At 37.2% G+C, this 16,406-nt stretch overlaps 1 long non-coding RNA gene across 1 annotated transcript; it reads left to right on the forward strand.

The window, feature by feature from the left end:
- Positions 1-6,159: 6,159 nt before the first annotated feature.
- On the forward strand, positions 6,160-9,886 carry LOC129786845 (uncharacterized). The gene is made up of 3 exons (XR_008750171.1): positions 6,160-6,402; positions 8,257-9,164; positions 9,247-9,886. It is a non-coding gene; the product is annotated as an uncharacterized LOC129786845 (long non-coding RNA).
- Positions 9,887-16,406: the final 6,520 nt, after the last annotated feature.

The following is a 16,406-nucleotide window of genomic DNA, read 5'->3' on the forward strand; positions in this document are numbered from 1 at the left end:
GGAGGAAGAAAGAAAAATAACAATATTGTAATGTATTTAAGTTTTGTTTTCTACAAAATTATAGGTAGCAAAAATAGTTTTTTTGCCCTTTAAACAACTTTAAAAATTAATAAATCAACCGCAAAACTGATTAAATCAAAATTTCCCCCAAAACCTTAATTACCTTCATTCCAAAGAAGGTAATCGTTTTTATGATAATTTTCTTTATGAAAAACATAAAAGGTAAACGCCTCAATCATTCCTTTGCCACCTCCGTGGTCACTCTAAAATGATTAGAGCCACTGAAATTGTTGGGAAGTATGTCGTATGCTGCACTCACTAGGGCAAAGTATTGCGGTGTGTTGAAATGTTCTTTTGAATTTAAAACAATTTTATCAGTAAAGTGCGTGTATCACAGCAGCGAATCAGCAGGTAGGTACTTATATATCAAATGGAATGTAACGGCCCACACCTTGAAAAAAAATTCCATGGTGTGGAGATTTTTGAAAGTCATTCCGCATTAAAATTAGGTGCATATCAAAAGCTCCAAAAAGCCCCAACACAGGAAAATTATATTAAGCAAAGATATTGAGATTTAATCGGGAGACATGGTGTATTTTTGGAACTGATAATAATTTCGAGTATTAAATCTCTTGAGCCCATATCTTGGACGTGTGTGTTTTAATTACTATATTAATTACGCGCTACGCAGATTACAAGCAATTATATCGCTGCATGCGGGATTCCCGAAAAAAAAACAAGAAAACACACACTTTATCACTTTACACATAAATAAAGAATGATAAATTGATCCACATTCTATAAGTACTGAGAGAGAAAATTTTCCATTCCTAAGAAAGGGGAATTTTTTCTCAAAGATATTAATTTAATTAAAACACACGAAGGAAAAACCTTCTTTCACATAAAATTCTAGTAACGTTCTTATTCATTTAAATCATTATGCCTTTTTAAAGTTAAACATTCATAGATTCAGCATAAAAGAGCCAAAACTTTTCTTTCAGTGCTAATGAAGCAAGTAGAGGTGTATTTTGTTTAGATTTAGAAAATTCTTTCACGGATTTAACGAGTTGGCGCCAGAATCTAAAGATGTTTCTGTCCAATGCATGCCAGAATTTTCTTCTTATCAATTTCTCACACATCTCAGAATAAGCCAGAGAGAACTGCGCATTGTATAGGAAACTGAAGAGGTCTGAACGTGGTTTAACTATCAATACATGTACTATGTATATAACCCGATTGGATGGTGAGGAGTTGCGTGAAAAGTGGAGAGATCCTCTCCATGAGTATATGTTTAGTACATAAATTGTGTACATAAGATATTGGGCGTCTGTGCATAAATCAAATGGTTGCTTATTTATTCTTCTCCTAGCACTTTCTGTGGTGAATACATTATGATTCCAATGTCTCTGCTGGCTAAACGTACCTTCCCCTCTTTCCGTGCCGGATTTCGGCGTCTCCATGATCAGGAGGTTTTTGGGCATGTGAAAGAGGAATCAGTAGCTGTGGTCATCAATGTGTAATCGCTTTTGAGCGGAAGATAGAGAAGTTCTGCCAAAAATTTCAAAATTGCCCCTTTGAATTCGTGTCGTGTTAAATTCATGGGCTGTGTGAGAAGAATACTCAATTGCCACACTCTCTGGGTCCCACCCACAGAAACAAACTGTCATGCAAGAAGCTAATTTAATTACAAATTGTTCGTTTTTTTTTATTGCACACCCAAATTTAATCCCCGAAACAATAGATGTAAGCATACCAATAAAATTTCCGCGCCGGGGGTGGGTTAAGTCTGTGACTTTGATAATGATAAAATTCGTTTTAATCTAAAATGACCGCGAATGTGACGCAAGCTCGCGTGGAAGACAATCTGTCCGACACCCATTTACCTATCACAGCCCATTACATCAGAGCCTACAAGTCAGACCACATTGAAGAGAATCCTCCATGAAATCTTTTTTTTTTTCAACATGTAAAAGTCATGTTCATGTGATTTAATGGTAACAAATGATTTTTTTTTCAGCTGTTGCGATGAAAGTCATTCACTTCTTGAAAACCATATCAACATGATTACAATCACACGACAATACACAATTGACTTACGGATGACAATCTTCTCCCATACATCGTAATTGCGCATTGTGTCGTCGCGCAAAGGGAACAAATTGAATAGATCTTATTTCAATTTATCAAGAAATATTAAGAGTTTTTGGACTATTGTCCATGGAAGCACATGCGGGACAATTTGTAATAGAAGAAACTCCCAAAGAAAAAATATTTTTTTTATCATGTGTGGGCTTCATTTATAAATTCACCTACAGTACGTTCAATAAATTTGCAATCATTTTCGGAATTTTCGGTAGCACTGTGATGTCTGGAATTTATTGACTAGACACAAAGCACAAAATGACCCGTTTCAATGCCACGAGCCTCCAAATGGGCACCCATGGCTTGTGTTATGTATGTATATAATATTAAAATAACTCCATGATTGTGGAGCTTCCAACAGGAGGTTTGTGTTAGCATATAAATCATCTTTATGAGAATGAAAGAAAAAGATCAAAGAAAGAATTGCAATAAGAAACTAAAAGAATTCTTGCTTTATGAAAAATAACATTGTCGATCGTGACATGATTTAGTTGTTCATAATTGTGGAAACTTTCAAGTTTTCTTTTCAGTTCGAAATTGAAAATCTCTTTGAATTTCTCTTTATCATTGCAATTACTCAATTCCTTCATAGTTGCTGTATATAAAATTTATTTAATTTCTTAGGTATTTTAATTATACAATTAAACTCCTAACTTGTTGCTATGCTGCAATAAGAAGCAATCTCAAAATTCAATATGAACCACGAGAGCACGAAGAAAGATGTTTATTTAAATCTTCACCATTCTATAGAGTTAAAACTGTCTGCATAAATTTCATAGCAAGTGTTTAGAATTAATTCTACGTTATATATAAGCCTCATGAATTTAGGGAATCTCCTCTTATACTTCACAGCATCACCCAACTCGGCGCTAACACAAATCAATGCGTGATCGTTGAACTTGAATGTATCCGGTCAAAATGCGTATGCATGCATATTTATGACCATCTCTGTGTCAGGTTCAATTTGTTCCTCACTCAAAGCTGAATTGAATGGGACATATCGATTGACACTCACGCACATGGCTACAGACTCCCTCCATTATATTCTTCTTGACCAATATTTTAATTCCAGATGCATTTTGTGCTTAATAGAATATTAGCAGTCAATTTAATGTCTTTACAAACTTCTTGGCTTGTTCTTGGCATGTTCGCTTTCACGCAATGAAAATCTTACCCAATTAGATTCAAGTATGAAGAGTGTTTATTTAAATTATGATAATCACTGGCAATCGTAAGTGGTTAATAATTTATCTTTCGTGATGACAATCAATTACACAATATTGTATCTCCCTCGTAGCATTATTTCCTACTGTTTTCTTTTTGCCCCCTTCTGTGTGTACCCCGTCATTTCTCATATGGTTTTTAATGAGCAAAAAATGGTGCCCCATACAACCCTTTAGCCATCCACTCTGCGTCATAATCATACCAGAGGGGGGAAAATGATTGAATAGCTCGCGGCGGCGCAACGTCGGGTACTCTAAAATTATTTTAAATACAACTCTCCATAATATTGCTTTTGGAGGTAACAAAATTCATATGCATTGCATTGTTGCTGTGCGGACAAATAAGGAATAAACCTACCCCGCGCGCGATGCACCTACCAGTTTATAATACCTGGGTGTAGGTACACAAAATTATATGCACACAACACAACATATATGAGAAAATGTACTGGTAAGCTGACCAAGCTTACGGGAGCTGTGTTTCTTTCAGTGTACCAATTTTGTGAGAGCAAACTAGAACGCGAATTAATTTAAATACGCGCAAAGTCGGGAGAAGTTGAAAAGTCATCCCCCAAGAAATTTTTAAAACGCTATATCTCGGGAACGGCTCCATAGATTTTCGAGTTTGAGCTATCGTTGGAAAGGTCTTAACCTCAACTATAATATATTAAAATATGAAGTAAATCGATAATGGCATTTTCGAAATATTCGAGTTCGAAATTTTCGAAAATTTTGATTTTGACTTTAGCGCCTCTCGCGGTCATTTCTCGAACTTGCAATGTTCTAGACATTTGTAGGGCTTCACGAAACCTTTCATTTGCACTTGAGTTGATCAAAATCGGACTTGTAGAACCCGAGATATGACATGCCAACTTTGGAAGGCTATATCTCGAGAACGGAGACATAGATTTTCTTCATTTTTGGCATGGAGCTAGATAATATGGTCAGCTATAACATATCAAAAAATGAAGCAAATCGATAATGGCGTTTTCGAGATATTCATCGAAAAGTAATCGAAAATTTTGTTTTTGATTTTTGGCCCCCTAGCGGTCACTTTTGAAACTTTTGATGTTCTAGAGAGTTGTAGGGTTTGTTGAGGTCTTTCATTTGACCCCGGGTTGATCAAAATCGGTCAAGCCGTTTTCGAGTTATGGTCGATTTTCGATGAAAAATTGTGGCGGCCATATTGACTAAACGGCTTGACCGATTTTCAAAAATGAGGTATCGTTGGAAAGGTCTTGATGGCCCCTACAACATATCAAAATTTCAGCCCTCTAGCTATAATAGCGGCTGAGATATAGCGAAAACAAAATTTTGAGGTTATTCAAAATGGCGGACGGGGGGTGGGGGGGGTGGATTTGACCTCATAATCGGATTTCTTCAGGTCGATATTTAAACTTTGCCGTTTACCGCAAGTCTCTATCTATCACCGTTCTCTTGCAATTTAAGTTTATAATCCGGACGGACGGCCGGACGGACGGACGGACGGACGGCCGGAAAAAATTTTTTTTTGGCGCATACGTTTTTTGGAATGTGGGGACCCTAATTCGTGCTCATCCCAAGTTTGAGCCCGATCTGACGACTTTCGATTTTGCTCGGTACACAAAAGCTGTGTCTGAAAGAAACACAGCTAAAATGATTGATTGAATTGTTACAGAGGAAGAAACTCTTTGTATTCCATCGTTGTTATTATTTTAGCACAATCATATTTCATTGTACCGTGTCTTTTGATTATTTTAGCTCGATAAATTTTATTAAACCGTCTGTTGTCAGTTTATATTATATTTTTTTCTGCTGCTGCTGCTTTCGGCTCTTGTACTTTCTTCTCATGTTGGGGCAGAACAGTGCAAAAATATAAATGGCTACACGATGTATAAGAATCTCTCTGTGTTCTTTCCATTGACCCCCCTGGGATTGTTCCGCGTTGATTTTCAGTACGAGAACAAAAAATACACACAGTGTGCAAAAACCAAAAATCACACGAAAACAACAAACTGACTGGTGAGATACTCCATTAGCTAGCCAGAAACATGGTTTAGCTCAAATTAATCTTATTGAGATTTTAAACTTGTACCAAAATAATCATTATTTATTTAGCTATTTCTTTTTATGCTTGTTCTGCTACGATTAAGACTTCTCTTTATGGATAGATTATGTCATTAACGTAGACTCAGTTAGTAAAAAAAAATTAATTATTATGTAGTTTTCTTATTGATTTCATTTTTTTTATAATAACTCTCAGCTTTCATACGGCATTTAATAGGAATTCTTAGGAAAAAATGAACAGAGTCTTCTGCAAGAGATATGGTGTAAGCCACATGCATGTAAGCAAAATTAGTTTTTAACTTATTGTAGGGGATCATTGAGGATAAAAAAGAACTTTGGTCATTTTCCGGAAAAGTGCTGAGAAATATAATTTAAAAACTAATTTTGGTTACATGCAGGGGACCTACTCTATGTCTTTTGCATAAGAGTCTTTGCACAAAATCTCTTAAGATACTAATGAAGTTCTAACAAATATTAAAAACTCCTCAAGGTATTGAAAATAAAATAAAAAAAAAGTCTTAACCATGATGTGAAGTCTTTGTCTTGTCGGTCTTGTCTCATGCCAAAATATTTATAAAATATCATTATGTAAATATAGGTATAAAATTAGACACCCTCGTTAGCTCATGCAAGCAATATCATCATTTTAAACAAATAACACCTCAAAATTATTTTCTCAAAATTAGCAAATGCGTGTATTTATGTAGAATTCACCGAGAGAGAGTTTAAAAGCTCGCATTTATTGTTTTTGGCATTCACTGTGCAAACTACATTCTGCTCAACGTCTCTCGATATCGTGAATTTGTGTTGCTAACTATAAAATCCGAACATTTAGGTTTTATTTTTAAAACGGCTTATACTCCCGAATATATCTGAATTTTATGCCCAACCTCCCTCATTAACAACGAAATTAATTCATTGTGAAATCAACTTTGGTCGCTGTAGTAATCCTTTCAGAAAAAAGAGAAGATTAAGACAAGCAGCGTGAGATGTGAGTCCATTAAGTCATCATCATTAATATTGTTGTGTCTCTATGCCGTGTATGTGTGCAGCATATCAAATATTTAAGTGCTACCTTTGCCATGTTTTGTATCAATAAGTGGTTTTTAGTATTTCATTTGAATTTCAAGACAGACACAAATACTTTTCTTCATCCGCGCGATGCAGCATCTCTTAAGAATGCCTCAAGTGGTTCAAGGGTACACATCCCAGAATTTTCTCGCTCTTTCACAGTGAAAACAGACAGAAAAGAACTGGGATGTATTTTTTTCTTGATGAATATGAAATATTCTATTAATAGATTTGAGATTTTTTCTTCTTCTTAAAACTTCTCTTTCATAACCATCTCAATGAACACAAATTTTTATACATTTCCCCTTGATGATCGTGAGAAGGATTTTTTTCTACGGTAAAAGAAAATATTTCCTTGATTTTTTTTCTCTTTATTTTTCTATCTCTTGATCCGCTATCTTTAAGCCCTCACTTCCTTTTTCCCCGTGTGAAAGTGATATCCTTCCATGAAAACGCTCTAACGTGTCATCCAAAAATTCTTATTCATTTCCTGGCTTTCTTTTTGGCTTTTTTTATCAGTCTGTCGAGGAGATCATTGACAATTTGTAATTTTGTCTCATCAGTTTTTCTCATCAACGTGACGTGCCTGTGGTGGAAATTTGAATAGGAAATAGGTGTCTTGAAATAATGATGAATTCTGAATGCACAGGATGCGGAAATTCTGTGTTAATCAGCACGTGCATGTTGTAAATCTTTCATTTAAAATTAACATTTGGGAAATGTTATAGAAAAAAAATCTCTAATCACTGCGAAAAGGGGGACGATTTTAATGATTTGTTTTCTCAATTTCAACAGAATGTAAATGGGGCAAACGATAAATTTCAATCACGAGCATTTCAAACAGCACAATCACATCTCATCCCCGCACGAGTTAACCATTCTAATATCTCATTTGGCGTGCTTACAAAAATTTTGAATACCTATTTACAAAATATGTCACCGAAATTTGCAAATAAATTTGGAATTTGGCAAATTTTTCCCACAAATTTTATCATTCTACACTGTAGCCATGAAAATTCAATGAATAAAATAAAATTAAAATTTTGTCTTTAACCAAATCAGATTTTTTGTTCTATTTTCATTGAGCAGTTTGGTGCACACATGTGCATTTGATATATATATTTATTTACCCACTATGTCTTTCTCTTATTCCGCGACACATCGTGTCCCTTTTGTAATTTTTCCCCCTAAACTTTGGCCTCTCATATGTGACAATCATTCTCCCCATGATTGCTTTACAGAGGAGTAGAAAAAAAAAGACACCGAATAATCGTCAAGTTATACAAATTTGGTGTGTGTTTATTTGATCTCCAAATGTGAACCGGTGCACCGTGATGTCTTTCACAGTTGAAGATGCACGCAGGGATTCCCCTGGGGAAGTTTTCTTCATTGTAATTCCCTTTACAAAGGAATATTTTAAAACAATGTTTGACTATTTTTAGAATCGTACTAAATTGATAGAAAGAAAGATTTGGAAATGTTAATATTAATTTCATTACTTTTTAAAAGCTTGAATTAAAAATAAAAAAAGTAAAATGTCGCTGTATTGCGGATTTATGATTTTCTTGAAGATTTTCTATTATTTAGATGAGGTACAATGTCGAATTATAATTTAAAACGCCCTCAAGTGATTTCAACCAATTCTTTGAAAAAAAAATTGTGCCCACAGAGATTTAAAAGTAAAACTGCTCTCCTCATTTTTTTTTCTCAGCCACATTGACTCACAGCACAAAATTCAATTTTATTAAGAGATTTCTCTCTCTGCCCATAATAGATCGGATTTTCTTTTGAGGTGTCACAGAGGGCATCTTAAAACCCACACAAGAGCAACGCATGCATCTACTAAATTCTTGATTTAATTGTTTGGTTCCTCCAGTAAATGTGATCTTCTGTATATATACCCAAACATAATGACCATCGTACAATTAAAGTGACAATTAGTGGTGGTCATGTTGGGAAAACAACGCCATATCCGAAGTGAAGATGCTGATTAGTTGACACCATTTGGCCGTAAAGTTAAACAAAATAAAATGCGTGGTTTATTGAATTGTGGCTGCCACTATCTCACATGGTCGATCAGAGGCACAGAGATTCCTCTGGTGAGTGTCTTCTTCTCCTGAACGCAACATGACCGCAGTGAGGCGATTTGTCTGCATTTGCGTGGCGCAGTGGTTTACATTTGAAGCTGTTGTGGCTTTGAACGATGAAGACACACACGGTATGCTCCAAAAAACATTTCAAACTATATGGTGTGTGGAAAATGCACTCCTCTGCGTGAAAGACAGAAGTTTACAAGATTTGGAACTCTCGCCATCACCTACACTGGTGGATTGTATTTCACGAAAAACTTCATTAAACTGCACACAAAATTCATGGTGTGTTTGTAGGGGGTATGGGTATGGAGGGAGCGCGAGATCTCTGACATCTATCCCAAAAACAATCTTCCCTCGTACTCAATGTTCTGCATAATATACAATACAACACACCAAATGAGTAATTTCGTGCACTGAGAAGACGCGGGTGTAGTAAAAACACTAATTAAATTTTCCACTGGGAAATAGTGTTTGTTTTTTACACAAATACCCCGCCATGAGTCAAGATGTTGGAGATTTATTGCCACACCAGCACTATTTGGAAATCAACAAGTTTACAAATTTTATTCAACTATTTTCCTTCATGAAGGTATCAAGTTTAGAATTCAAATATCCCGTTGAGAATTGTGTTAGATTCCTCAACTTCATATATTTTTATTTAAACCTCACAGAATCTTCAGAATGATCACCTCAATGATCGATCTGTGTCATCCAAAGAAGCCATTGAGTGTGGAAGAGAAATAATTCCTGGTAGATCTCATGTGAGTATAAACGGCACCATAAGAAGCCACCAGAAGTTTTTCAACACCAAACAGCCCTAAAATGGTGATCACCAAAAAAATAAATAAAACAACGTGGATATGGCCAACATATTGAATCTCAATATTTGGAGATGGTTTCTCCCTGAGAGATGGTACACCATGTTCCTTTGCCAGAGATCTTTCCAATACGGCATAACATCTCCCGAAAGAAAAAAATACTTATGATTCTGTCTTGAACATAAAAGTAAATTGTTTGATGAAGAAGTCAAATATTGTCTCCATTTCGGTATATTTTCGATTTAATATTTGCACTCAACCGTGCTTTTGAACTCTATATACTTGAACACAGAATACACGTTTTGTGAGTAATTCTACAAAAAGAACAAGATGTTCTTGGAAGATAAATTCAATAATGTTAAGAAGCTGCTGTGAAAATTTCAAACATTATAAAAAAACATTTAAATTAAAATTTGTAAGAGGAAAGGAAAGGGATATTTTGTGAAATTGATATTTTAAGAAAAGATCATTTAGATTAAAGAAAAATCAAAAATAAGCCTCAGAACTTCTCGTTGGCTCACATTCCCAATCTTTGAGTAATGTTTTAATTTAGCTCCGAGACAATCAAATGCTATTTATCGTTACAAGAAAAATACTTTTGGGGCTTGTTTATGATACACTTTGACTGGCTATATCAACAGACTGATTTCCCACGAAAATGTAAATCACCTGCCACGTTTTGGGGGACTTTATGAGATGTGGAAGGTGGAAAGAAAGCTGACACTCTATGCTGAGGAGTCACCTTCTAGCGAGCCATCTTCAGCGGCAGTACACACTATCTCTGTTCATTTTTGGGCAGGAATGTGGAGAAGGAGCCGCCGAGAAAACAAAAATGGGGGGACGACCGTATTGAGAAAGAAAAATCAAAGGATTTCGATGAATGAAGCAGTCACACCTCTAATGAACCGATAAACATTGTTTATTGTCGAATGAAGTGGTACACACAGAGAGACATTAAAGGGAGCCGATTTTAGCGGGAAAATGATAACATCGTGGGGTTAACGTATTCCATCCACAGAATAATTTTTTCGTATACAATAAAGAATCTCTTCATTACGTGGCTTTGCTCAAAAAGTGAGTGTTGTAGCCGCTCTTTCTTTTTTCATTTTGATTTCAAGAGACAAATCAAAATGAAACATGAGCTTTTAAGGAGAAATCATATCTCTTATAGAGCTGAATATTATGTTTGTACAATCAACCAATTTAATTCCCAAACGAACCGCAAAAAAATCAAACGCACCGCAAAACTGCAAGATATCGTGGCGAAAAAATATTGCTAGACAATGCTATATAATATATTCGAATTTCTCTATGTATACTCGTAACAAGATACTACGACACTCATCTTCTTTGATGATTTCTGTCAGGTGCTACATTTCGTTGGTTTTTCAGGGGAAGACAAGAACAGAGAATTTGGTGAGAAAAACATGTTGCCGTTCATCAATTGGATGCTTTGCAATAAACATCTTGTTTTGTGATGAAGAAAGTATCTTGTAACAACTTCAATTTTTTAATAAATTTGACAAATTTTTACGTCTTTTACACGTTCTTCGCCTTCCACGCATAACAAATCATTTTGAGAATGAAAATTTATTCTGAATCTTCTCGGTTCTGCCATGTTAAAGCCCTAAGAAGTTTCCTAAACACAACACCAACTCGATTAGCTGGTTCATTAATTATTTTCTTTGGAACAAGAAGTGCTGACACACTGCAATTTAGAGAGACCCCCACCTAGTAAAGTCAAGTTAAAGGATGCGAGAGATTGGTGAGATAAGAAAAGGTTCATCTCCTTCTTTACAAATCTCTGTCATAATTTCAATTTTCTTCTATCTCAATATTTAGACAGGACGTCTATAGTATGGGGAATTAATTTTCAATGCTGAGACGTATCTTATTTTAAAATCTACATACTAGCTATCTGGCTAGACAAATCAATAAACAACTCTGTTGTAATTTAGGTTTATATCTTAATTGGATCAGAAATTCAATCAAAACCATCAAAACAATGTAAATCGGTGAGTCCGTCAAACTTAATTGATTTGTTTTATTTGCTTTTGAGTCTTCCTATCACGTGAGATGATTTCTTTGGCGATAAATGCAAAGAAGGGCTTTGGTAGAGAAACACAGAAAATTATAAAGGAAATTATTGCACGCTGAATTCCTAGAACAGGACCAAGAACTTACGACACTGTGTTAATTTAGACGCTGTGGGCATACATTAGGTAGTGATCGTTCAGTCCACAAAACCTCCTTGTATGAGAATTTATCGATTCTGTCGCATTTCGTCGCTATCGCGGTCAATATCTACATCGTAAATTGCTGTTAAACACCACAGTGATGCTTCATCCCCTCGAGAGCCGTTCGAGACTAAAAGTGAGCCATCAGCGGTAGGGACCAATTAAGATCTCAAAAGGCATCCCTTGTCGTTATTTTTTTTTTCGTTTAACTTCTTCTCAACATAAGGAAGAATGTTGGTATTTCTTGTTTCTTAAGCTTCTGTTTCCTATCTTGACACATTAATCTCTCTCTCCCTGATTCAGTTTTATCCTTCACCCCCGCAATAACGATCTACCTCCAAAGTGCACATCTTCTGCAACACATAATATTCAAATGCAACGTATATATTGGATTTATCTGCTTCTCTAAATTTAGCTTCAGCGGATCTCCTTCATCCGCTATGTTTACACAGAAGTTTTATTGAGATGCACCTTCAACTGTATCCCCCAGATGCTGGGTGGGAAGAATTTTCTGATGCTTCACATAAGTTACCGGAATGAAAGAGAGGAAAACTCCCATACTCATGTGAAATGTTCATAAATAATATGAAATATTACACCACATTTTCCTTTGGACCGCGTGCACACGCGGGAGATTCTTTTGCGACAGTCGGAAGTTGTAGGTGGGTGAAAGACAACGAGCCTGTGCCCACAATCACCAAGTGATCGTGTCTCTCGATACCTCAAAGTCACACACACTGGGGGTTTTCCAAATATGCTACATTCTCCCGATGATGCTTTCACTTTGCCTCTCCAATAGATGATCTGTGGCAGAGCATTTTTTCCACCAATATTTTTTTGTACACACGATCGGTAAGAAGCATCTTCCTCTGCCATCATTATTTTTAGTATAGCTGCAATAATCTTATACAAAGCGTGGTGAATGTGTTAAAAAAAAATGTAAATTCACCGTGATGAGGAGGTGTAGAAATATGGGTGATTTTCGTTATACAGAAAATACCTTGGCGTGAAAGGGAATCGTTTGATCTTCCAGCCATACTTGCACTTATTTACAATTAAATTTTCATGAAAATGTAACACAAACAATAATAAATTTACTCTTTAGCGCAAAATCTTTGCAGCATTTGCGGTGGAAAATCTCCCTCGTAAACGAAATGAAAAAGAAGAGAAGATCGCAGAGAGAAGAAAATGATCCTCTGCGCGCGATCAAGAAAAAAAAACGAAAAGAAAAATATTACCTGCTGCTGATAAAAGTCACGATAGAGGAGCGAATGTGAGAATTTGCGAAAGAAGAACAACACCCGAAGCTATAATCATCAATTTGGATAAATTGATTTTTCGCCAAGAGTGTCGATGGACAGTGTGTGGCATGTCGATTGCCATTTCTCTAATTAATTACTTGCCCAGGAAACGGGCATTCGCGATGAGATAAAAGTTTAATTTGAATTCATTCGTGATTCTCATTCCCAATCACCGACATAGCCACCAAAATGGCCACCGCAATGACAATAAATATCGGCAAATCAGCACACGAAACAGACCTCTAACGAAGTTCTCAAAACCATTTTGCTATATAGCTCCTCCAAGACGCCATCGAATTCTTTTCACTTTTTTTGCCTTTTTTGCTTTCTTAACAAATCTCACGAGGTTAATACCCATTTTTGACCTACCACGCAGGGAAATTCCTGCACAGTTAATTCAACCTTCTCAATTTTAATTCAAGGAGAACCAATGCATTCCTCCGAAAAGCCCATTGAAAAGCCCTTGAAAGATCATCAGTCCAAAATGAGAATCATGTACCCCAGAGAGTAGAATGAAAAAAGATAAATCTCACCGCAGTGAGTACTTACAGGCTTAATGTAAATGGGCGGAAAATAATTAAAGGTTAATATAGAGAGTAGGATTTTTATTTAGAAAAATGACTCACCAAAAAAATTTTGTTTTTCCTGCTTTTGATGTTCATCGCCTACTAACTCCTTCTTCCTCGTCACACTTCACTAACACTAATTCAGTTTCTCAATCACACACACACTAATTCATTTGTAACGTCTTTAATGTTTCTTCATTTAATTCGTCATCTCCACACGGCCTTTCCTGACATGGCCACTACGCCGGGTGGCCACGACCCACGGCTTCATAAAATCTGCACTCGTTGTAGTTGCCTCTGGGCCTTCTCCATCATCAACACGTTTGACCTTGTATCTATCATTTCCTGAAACTTCCTCGATACGATAAGGTCCCAAAAACTTCTGCTTCAACTTCAAACCTCCTCCAAATTGCGTTCTTTTGATGACAACGAGATCTCCAACTTCATACTTCACGGCTTGCTTTCGCTTTGCATTAAATCCTCGACGATTCTCTTCCTGAATCTTCTCAATTTGACGCTTCGCAGACTCTCGTAGTTCATCACGCTTTTCGTTCAACTCCTTTCTGTACTCATCCTCCAGAATTTCAATCATTTTTTCATCTTCCGGACATCTCATCTTAACTCCAGTCATAAGTTCAAACGGCGTCATCTGTACACTGCGTTGGAATGAAGAGTTGATGAATCTCTGTGCTTTCCCAACGTATTTAAACCATTCTTCAGGTTTCTCAATCGCCAATTTTGCCAGCATAGGTATGATAATCCTGTGTATCCTTTCCACCTGACCATTTCCTCTTGAAACTCCTGTCGTCACATGATGCAATTCGATTCCTCGCGTGGAACAATAATCCTTGAATTGTCCCGAGGTGAACGCTGTTCCCCTATCGGCTATCACACGTCTTGGATCTCCCCACTCATCGCTAAGCAATGACAACTTCTTGATCGTCTCCTCTGTAGTTGTACCCTTCACTGGAAATATCCACACAAACTTTGAGAACGCATCTACGATTGTGAGAATATAATTGTACGACTTCCTTGTTGATGGCAGGGGCCCCAGATGGTCAATATGCCACGTATCCAGAGGCAAATCTCCCTTGGGTATCGGCTTCAATTCTCCCTCCATCTTCCCTGACTTCCTCTCCACCAAAATGCACTGTACACAATTTGTAAGGCATCTTCTCAGTTCTTCGTCTATCTTCGGAATGAAATACTGCTGCATCAATTTAGATTTCATCTTCCTCTCTCCAATGTGCCCAGTCAAATGGCACCTTCTCACAATATCCTCCTTCATCGCTTCCGGCACAACCAACAGCTTCTTATCATCACACATCTTATAGAGAATATCTCCTTCCAACGTAAAATCATCGTGTGGTCCAGCTTTAAGTGCATCTTTCACCGCTTTGATGTACGAATCCTGCATTTGGGCAGCTTGCATCCGACTCAACACTTCCGACGTGATTGTCAACACTTGGCATCGTGATAAAGCATCTACGTGCTGCATCCTCTCAGCTGGTCTATGCTCCGTCGTATATTCGTACTCACTCAATCTCAACACCCATTTTGCTACCCTTGGATCAATATCTTTCTTAGACAATGCCTGCTTCATCGCAGAGCCATCCGTCACCAACTTGAATTTTATACCCAGGAGGTATACACGGAATTTCGTCACAGTCTCCACCACAGCTAAGAATTCAAGAATATAGGAGTGATATGTTGACTCCTTACCTTGCGTCGTTCGGCTATAAAAGTGACATGGATGCATTGCACCGTCATCTGGGGATCTCTGCATAAGAATTCCCGCCAATCCATCTTTGCTAGCATCTGTATGCACTTCCGTCTCAGCTTCAGGATCGTAAATGCGAAGAACAGGGGCCTCGCACAACGCTTTCTTTAGTGCCTCAAATGCACTCACTTCATTTTCTCCAAACACAAAATCACTATCCTTCTTCAGCAGCGTCGTCAATGGTTTAGCAATTCTCGCAAAACCTTGAATGAATCTTCTAAAATAATTTGCCATCCCATGAAATCTTTGGAGTTCCTTCACAGTTTTGGGTTGAGGAAACTTCATCACAGCTTCAACTTTACTCGGGGAAGGAGCAATCTGCCCTTCAGATACCTCATAGCCCAAATATTCAACTTTCCTCTTCAAAAAGTGGCATTTCTTCCAATTGAACTGAAGTCCAGCTTTCTCAGCTACAGACATCACTAATCTCAATGACTCCAATCCCTTCGCTTCGTCTTCAGATGGAATAATCAAATCGTCCACGAATGCCAACACAATCCCTTTATTAATCAGTTCACGAAACACGGCACTGATAAATCGTCCAAAGCTTGATGGACTAAGACACAGTCCAAATGGCGTCTTCAAGAACTCATATTGGCCCTCATGAGTCACGAACGCGGTAAACTTTTGGCTTTCTTCCTGCACCGGTACGTGGAAATATGAATTCTTCAAATCAAGCGTCGTGAATACCTTCGCACCCACCAGTCTATCAATTTGATCGTCTATCAACGGCATGGGGTATCGATCACGCTCTACACGGCTATTCAACTCACGATAGTCTATGCAAAGCCGATACGAACCATCCTTCTTTTTAGCAAGTGTCACTGGACTTGCATATTCACTGACCGAGGGCTTCACAATTCCTTCCTCGATCCACTCACGCACCTGCTTCTCAATGCATCTCTTCTCCAATGGTGCAAATCGTCGTGGTCGGCTAATCACTGGTGTGTCATCGTGCAATTTAATCACAGTTTTGACACCAACATTCTCAGGCGTTTGAGGATCATATTTTTCAATCAAGCTCTCAATTTGACCTTTGTACACCGCTGGGCAATCAATCTCATCATTATCCCCTTGGATTTGCAAAAGCCAACCATCACCCTCAACTGATCTTTCATCGTGTGAATCC

Source organism: Lutzomyia longipalpis, chromosome 1 (assembly GCF_024334085.1).
Source record: "Lutzomyia longipalpis isolate SR_M1_2022 chromosome 1, ASM2433408v1".
Lineage (NCBI taxonomy): Eukaryota > Metazoa > Arthropoda > Insecta > Diptera > Psychodidae > Lutzomyia > Lutzomyia longipalpis.